This window comes from Candoia aspera, chromosome 3, assembly GCF_035149785.1.
Source record: "Candoia aspera isolate rCanAsp1 chromosome 3, rCanAsp1.hap2, whole genome shotgun sequence".
NCBI lineage: Eukaryota > Metazoa > Chordata > Lepidosauria > Squamata > Boidae > Candoia > Candoia aspera.
Window position 1 is genome coordinate 47,292,728 of NC_086155.1, and position 7,478 is coordinate 47,300,205.

A 7,478-nucleotide genomic window follows, 5' to 3' on the forward strand; every position below is an offset into this window, starting at 1 on the left:
TTATTATTCCTTAATTAAAATATGGCAGGGCACAAGCAAGGCCTGCTTCCTCCCTGCCCGGACAAATTCTTTTCTCAGAGATCAGTTATGATTATCAGTATTGACTCAGGGACAGCTGAAAAATCATGGTAAATTGAGCTATAAATCTTTCAATTCTCTGCCATCTACCTCTGAAATCTTAGGCCAGTTCTCTTTCCCAATCCTCCAGACTTTTCAGTGGCAGTAAGAACAGCAAAGAGATCCTAATTTGCTGCTCCTTGCATCCATGGACAGCTGCCCTACAGAACTGTTGAAGTCAGTGTTTGTCAACCTGGGCAACTTTAAGATGTGTGGACTTCAACTCCCAGAATTCCCCAGCCAGCAAGGGGAATTCTGCAAGTTGAAGTCCATACAGCTTAAAGTTGCTCAGGTTGACAAACATTGGTTTAAGTCCTTCCATCCTTGTTGGAGAAAACCAAGCCAGAAGATCTGCTGCTGGACCATTGTGAGGAATTTGCTCAGCTTCTGAAGAAAAAAAAATTGCTTATATTTGCTTGAAGGTGGACACTAGTTGGACAAGTCCAGCTGAGATAGCAGAGGCCTGGTTGTGTATATATCTGGGATCAGTTTTAACTCGTGGATCCTGTGAAAATGGACAGGTTTCTGTATGCTGTTAGCCCAGCCACCTGGGGATTAGATTCCTGCTAGTGGATTCCTGCTAGTGGATTCCTGCTAGTATTGCCTGCTGGTGAAAGCTGCCAGGGGGTTGTCAGGAGGCTGGGTTCAGGTTATAGTATATACATTCTTGAGTGTGGGTTGCCTGCCTCCCACTCTGAAAGAACCCACCACTTGGGTTCCTCAAGAACCCACTGCTTGATCGAGTTATTTTACACTATAATATTATCTCCAAAATTTTGTTTTTACAGCAGGTTGTTCAGAAGGTGGTGGACCTGCAGTTAGGAAGATCCTAGATGGAGTAGAACCCTTATCAGTAAGGATTCAGGCCTGGGGGAGGATTGAAAACTGCACCTTTGGAAGGATTAGGATAGGGGAAGTTCAATCCTCCATGCTGAACTAGTTGTTGCAGTGGCTTTTGATACCATCTGGACTGATCCTTCTAGGCTGACTGCAAAGGTTTAGAAGGGGCACACAATTCTGCAGTGGGTCCTTCTTCCTAAATGGTTGTCTTCAGTTGGTGCGTGGAGTGTTGAGCCCTCAAGCATCCTAGGTGGAGTATTATAGGGCTTGGGCCTTTCCATTTGTTGTTTAACATCTACAAGAAACCTCTGGAGATGGCATCTGGCAGCCAGGTATCATCAATATATGCATGATATTCAGATATACAGTATATCTCCATCCTAGGCTAAACAGGAGATACAGTGGAAGTCCTGTCTCAGGGTCTGTAGGCTGTTAGGGTCCGGATGGGGAAGAACAAGCTCAAGCTAAATCCTAATAAGATAGAGCGGCTATGGATTCAAAGACTGACTAACTTTGGAAACAGTCCATCTTTAGCTCTGGATGGGGTTGTGCTCCCCTGAATGGAACTGGATTGTAGGCTAGGAGTCCTCTTTGAATGGCAGTTGAAGACCATGGCCAGGAAGGCTTTTGCACAATTAGATCATGTATGCCAGCTGCAGCCATTTCTGCATTAGGAGGCTCTGGGCATAGTTACTAACTCCCTTGTAACCTCACCTCTGGATTATTACATTTCACTCTACATGGGGATGCCCTTGAAGACCACTCAGAAGTTTCAGCTGGTCCAGCATGGACAAATCAAGATTTGCTTATGTAATATTAATATTAAGGGAGCTACATTGGGTGCCAGTTAGCTTCCAGGTGCAATTCAAGGGCCTAATCATCACCTTTAAAGCTCTATATTGCTCAGGGCCTAGACATCTCCAAAACCAACTTTTCCAGGTTGAATCTGCCTATCCAGTGTGATCTGGGAAGCAGGCCCTGTTGAAAGACTCTCCACTAAGGCAATGCCATCTTCAGCATGCCCCCAGATATATGGATCTCAGTGAAACACATATAGAAGAGAGCAGAAATGTGGTTGCTAATCCTGTTGCCAAATGATTTTGTCTCCATTGGTTGCAACTTCATTCCACTGTTCCCTGGGCAGGAAACTCTAGGAGACATTCTTGTGCATTCGTCTCTTGGTGTTCTTAAAAATCTTCCATGCAATGGGGAATTTCAATCAAACAGCTTCCCAGCTATTTGGCAGATCAAAAGAAAGTTCATCTTTTCAGGTTCAAAGATTCATTTTTCAGATCTTCTTCTCAACGTTCACAATCTGAAGTGGCAAGAATGAGAGTGACGGGCTGAGGCATGCTTCCATCCCTCCTTTCCCCCCACAAGTTCTGAGAAAATGCCTGAAGCTGGATTCCTTGAGGATATGTCCACCTGAGTTTCCTTTTATCAAGCCACTGCCTCTCACATCATAGCTCTGCAGTAGCACAGTAAATTTCAGTGATTTGCAAGCTGAGAATCAACAAAGCAATCAGTTTTGATTGTTTCTCTTTTCCTGAATGCTTCACTCAATCCAAAATCACAAAAAGCAGTTTGAATGCCGGGTTCAGAATCCATTGAAATTTCTGTGACTTGGGCCTTGCAAACTCAATTAGTGCATCTACAGCAGACTTATACACCCAGTGGACTAAAAACATCAAATGAGCAATAACAAAAATGAATCTATGTATAAATATACCTAGAATGCCCACAATATAATATGTAACAAGGAATTAAACAAGTGCTGTTATTCTTACAGTGAAACTTTATCACACACATAATAGTTCGGTTTGCAACTGTGTTTGGACTGGTCCTTGACTAGGATATTCTTTTTCCCATAGTTCTTTCTTGTTCGTCCCATACTACCTGGAGCTTTCCCATCATCAGTTATACTGTTTACAATGAAGATATTCTAAATTTAGATAGTTGTGAAACGTTGTTCTGAAGCAGTCCATTGGCTGCCTTTAGAGCCATGATCTATGGTCCAGAAAAGGATATTGCATCCAATTATCAGGCACAGAACTATTCTCCATCAGAAACACAATGTTATTCCAGTATAAAAAAGACATTTAAAAAATGCCTAACTAAAATTGTATGTATGCTTGGAATAAATAAGCATTTAGCTAATTCTCAGCTTTCTCTCAATAAGATGCAGGATGAAGAACCATGAATGCATAAACTCTCAAAAGAGTGTCTAGAAGATAACAATGTATCCATAATTACATACTGTATATTGTATTGTTTTTTTTACAATTTTGCTCTATTTTATGTTTCATATATTGTTAGCTGCCTAGGTTGATATAGGTGGCCTTATAAATCCTTTAAATAAATAAACAAATCTGCATATATACATGTTTCAACTGATGAAGAAATACAAGGTATGACAGGCACATAGAAGCTTTTATACTTTGGGAACAGATTCAAACACAGATATCATTTGACCACACAGAACATACATTTTATTTTCTACATAATAAAATGTGAACAGCGGTTAGCTAGATTAAAATCCTTATCTGTGGTTAGATAGCTTATTATAATCATTGATATCTACTGATAAGAGGAGATAGCAAGTTAGTTTGCCAATAAGGATTGTAGAAGGCATTAGGATTATGACAGGTCAGTATTTGGAGACTGTTTTCAATGGAGATGTTTTGAATGCCAATGGCATCTAATTTGCAGAATAAAGAGGTGAAGAATGACAAAAAGATGAGAATTGTGTATTTACCTGTTACAGGAAAGGAGAAATCAGAGGATACAGTTCCTTGATGTTTACTTTGTAATTGTTTGCTCATAGACAACAATGACTGCTCCAACTTCTATAACATTCTGATGAGATGCAACCTGATAAGAAATAACCAATAGAATGACTTTCAAGCCAAAGTTGTGGGATTGGCTAAACTGTGATTAGGAAGCACAGCATTGGTTAGCAACCCCAAACACTCAGCCAGAACAGAACTCAGCCACAAAAGCATATACACTTATTTATTTTATTTATTTTCTATCCCACCTTTATTATTTTTATAAATAACTCAAGGTGGCGAACATACCTATTACTTCTTCCTCCTCCTATTTTCCTCACAACAACAACCCTGTGAGGTGAGTTGGGCTGAGAGAGAGTGACTGCCCAAGGTCACCCAGCTGGCTTTCAGGCCTAAGGCAGGACTAGAACTCACAATAAGTGGCAGTCCAATATAGAAAACACAAGCTTTAAATTAAAAGAATCATTGTTTCCTCTCAAGTATCTGGAAATTTTTGAAGGAATGCAACTCAGAAAAATAACAAAAAACCTTAATGAAAAGATCAAACATATAACCACTAAATAATATATTTATAATTTTTTATTACTTAAATATCAAAGAACACCAACTGTATGATGGAGATAAAAGTCTGGTTTTATCTGTTATCTTTGATTGCCCAGCCCCACACACCCACACACCCACACACCCACACACCCACACACAAAGGCACTGTTGTAAGATCATAAAATGCAGCTTTTTTGAAGTTTGAAAGCCAGTCATGTCTAAAGGGAGAATGAAGATGAATGTATTACTTCTGCCAACTTCCTCAGTCCTACTGTCATTCTTGTTGTTTTCTGCATATGGGATATGATTGTCTACACCAAGAAGCTTTCTATATTCATGGAGATTTTCCCCATTATTTTAAACACTGAAAAATTAATGCTCTACATCATGGTGGAAAAAACTCCATGGCACAGCCAATAGATACAAGAGGACTCTCTGCTGTGACAAGAATGACAAAAATGCAACTTAAATAGCATCCTGGCCTTCATTCCTCTCATCATATGCAAAGAAATAACTTGGGTCTAGGGCACCTAGAGTTAGAAATTATCAGGAGAGAGGAAACAGATATTGAACATAAACAGTGGAAAATAGGATGAGGATGATCGCTGGATGAGGGCCTTCTTAGAAGAAGGAATGAAGCCTGCAAGAGGAAATCACATAATTGGGGACTTTCTGAAGGGAGAGGGAGTACAGAACTGAGAGGAAGAAATGAAACTTAGTGTTTGGAACAAAGTATGAAAGTTATGGACTTGTGGATGCAAGAATAGACCTAGAAAAAGGAATACCAGCCCAGGGACAAACACAGACCTAGAGACTCTGCCTGATGCAGATGGGCTTCAGAAAGAACAAGCCCAGAAGAAATGGCTCCAAAACAGAAAAGGAGGTGATGAGCATAGGAAAACAACCTGAGGAGATACACAGGAGTCAGGGATTTAATGTAAGACATCAAGATTACTCAAGAGAAAGGAAGGAAAGAGGTAAAGTTATAAAGTGAGAGAAAGGTTACTTGTGAGTCAGGCATCTTACCATGACAGGAGATAAGAAATAAAGCATTCCTGTTAGGAAAAAGTGAGATGGACTACTTATGAGCAAGGGGTAAAGGGGGGATACATGAGGTCTTCCGCCCTGCTGGTGCGCCTGCCTGAAGCTTGGATTCAAGGCAGGTGGATTGGCCAGCAAATTCCACCTGTGAAGGGAATCACTTGGGAGGAGGACTGAGGCCAAAACAGCAAAGAACACCCACTGTGTGTCAGCTGGGGGATGTTAGAGATTGGAACTGGTGGAGCTAAAACACTTGGATTTGGATTGAGGCCAGCAAAGAGGAGATCCAAGAGAGTGCAAGTTGCCAGAAGTGAGTCCTTTTGGCAAGGCAGCTGCAGCTGAGTATCTTTGCCAAAGGGAGGACTGGAAGAGTTGGACCACTTGTATATATACTATGTGGTCAGAAAGATATTGCCTCTTTAAGGAAGCTGTTCAGATGGGTGAGGGAGATGCTGAGCAAGGATCCAGACACTGAGATTTCAGCCCATTGAGTTTAGTAGTTACTGTTATGTGAAGTTATTCTTGTATCTGGGTAAATCTGGTTGTAGATCTTTATGGTTATTGTCTTAATGCAAGAAGTAAAATAGAGCAGTTCTTTGACTTTGATTCCACGCAAGTAATAAAGTAAAGCTGTTTGTTTGTAATCACAAGTTGATCTTAGGTTTTATGGTATGGGTTGGGGGGCAGGGGAGAGCAGCCTTTCCCTGCTGTTTAGAAAGTTAGCAACAGGCTTGAATGAAGTGTTTGGAACATAAGTTAGATAAGGAACTGCAGGGGTCCAACAGCTGAAAGTTTCCCTGCAAGGATAGATTCTCAAACACAGGACTAGCCATAGTGGAAAAAAACAGGGTTATCCAAAGGGCTACCCAGATTAAAGAAATGGACAAGAAAGTGAGATTTGAAGACCAAGAAATTGATCCAAGAATTCATGGATACACTGAAGTCAAAGGTTGTAGTACAATTTCTAAATATCCATCTTGAACGAACAAAGCAAATCTGGCTGTAACTGCAAACTTCTGATATAATAAAAATCACAGTGCAAAACAGGCCAGCTAATCAATATTTATGCCTAAATGTTTACCACACAATCCCACCAGAAGACTACAGCAACAGTGGGTCTTTCCACAACTTAAAGCAAATGATCTGAGAACTCAGAATGTCTTGCATTGCAATACATATTTGTATTTAATAAATAATATGGAAATGGAAAAAATGCTCTATTGAGTTCAGTATAACTTATTATGTATATTTGACTGCTAATGGGAAAAATAGTAAATCTACTGTTGAGGGTTTTTTGAAAGAAGAAAGATAACAGCATTCTGATCATATAATTAGGGAAGGTCAGAAACATGTCAGATTTGTGGAAAATTGGATTTTATTTAAGCACTTGAATGAGAAATATATAATGGTTAATGCAAATCCATGTTGTTTACATTAATATTATCTTCCATTTATTTTCCATTTTTTTGCCATTATGATTTCATCTAACTATCTGGTTTGTAAATTATCTAATTTCACTTGAAACACTCTGAAATTTAGCATTTTGTCACAGATCTCCATTAAATCTCTTGATCCTATTGAAGCCAAACTTAATATACTGTGGGAGGAGCAGGCAGAATTTGTAGGCTGATGAGCACATTTTGAATTTTGAGACCATGTTGTGCGTATACTCACAAAATGTCTTTCATGGGGAATTGCCTATTTCCAAAGTAGCTTACATGATGGGCATGACCAGCCACAAAACACCCATTTATCAGAAGGCAAATTGGTGAGGTTGCTCCCCACTATCTTCTTAAGCTCTTTCCCTCCAGGTGCTTCAGCATACTTTTGTCTTTATTTCTGGGCAATGGAAATATTTCCAAATAAAGCACTGGGTTGCCACTATTATTTTCTAAGAATGTATATCTCCATAAAGGTCCTAATAGAGGTAATCTTCCAGAGCTATCAGTATCTGGATGACTAGTGCCACCTCTGTCCCATGCCTGAACCTCAACTCAAAAGGATCCAGATAACCTTCTAGGGTCCTTTGGAACTGAATCCTTACCATGCACTCAAGAATCTCCCCCAAAGGTTGGGGAATAGTTAATTTGCTTCCATATATCCCAGACTGATGGATACAGCAGATGGTCTGATGCAGCAGTTTCCTCA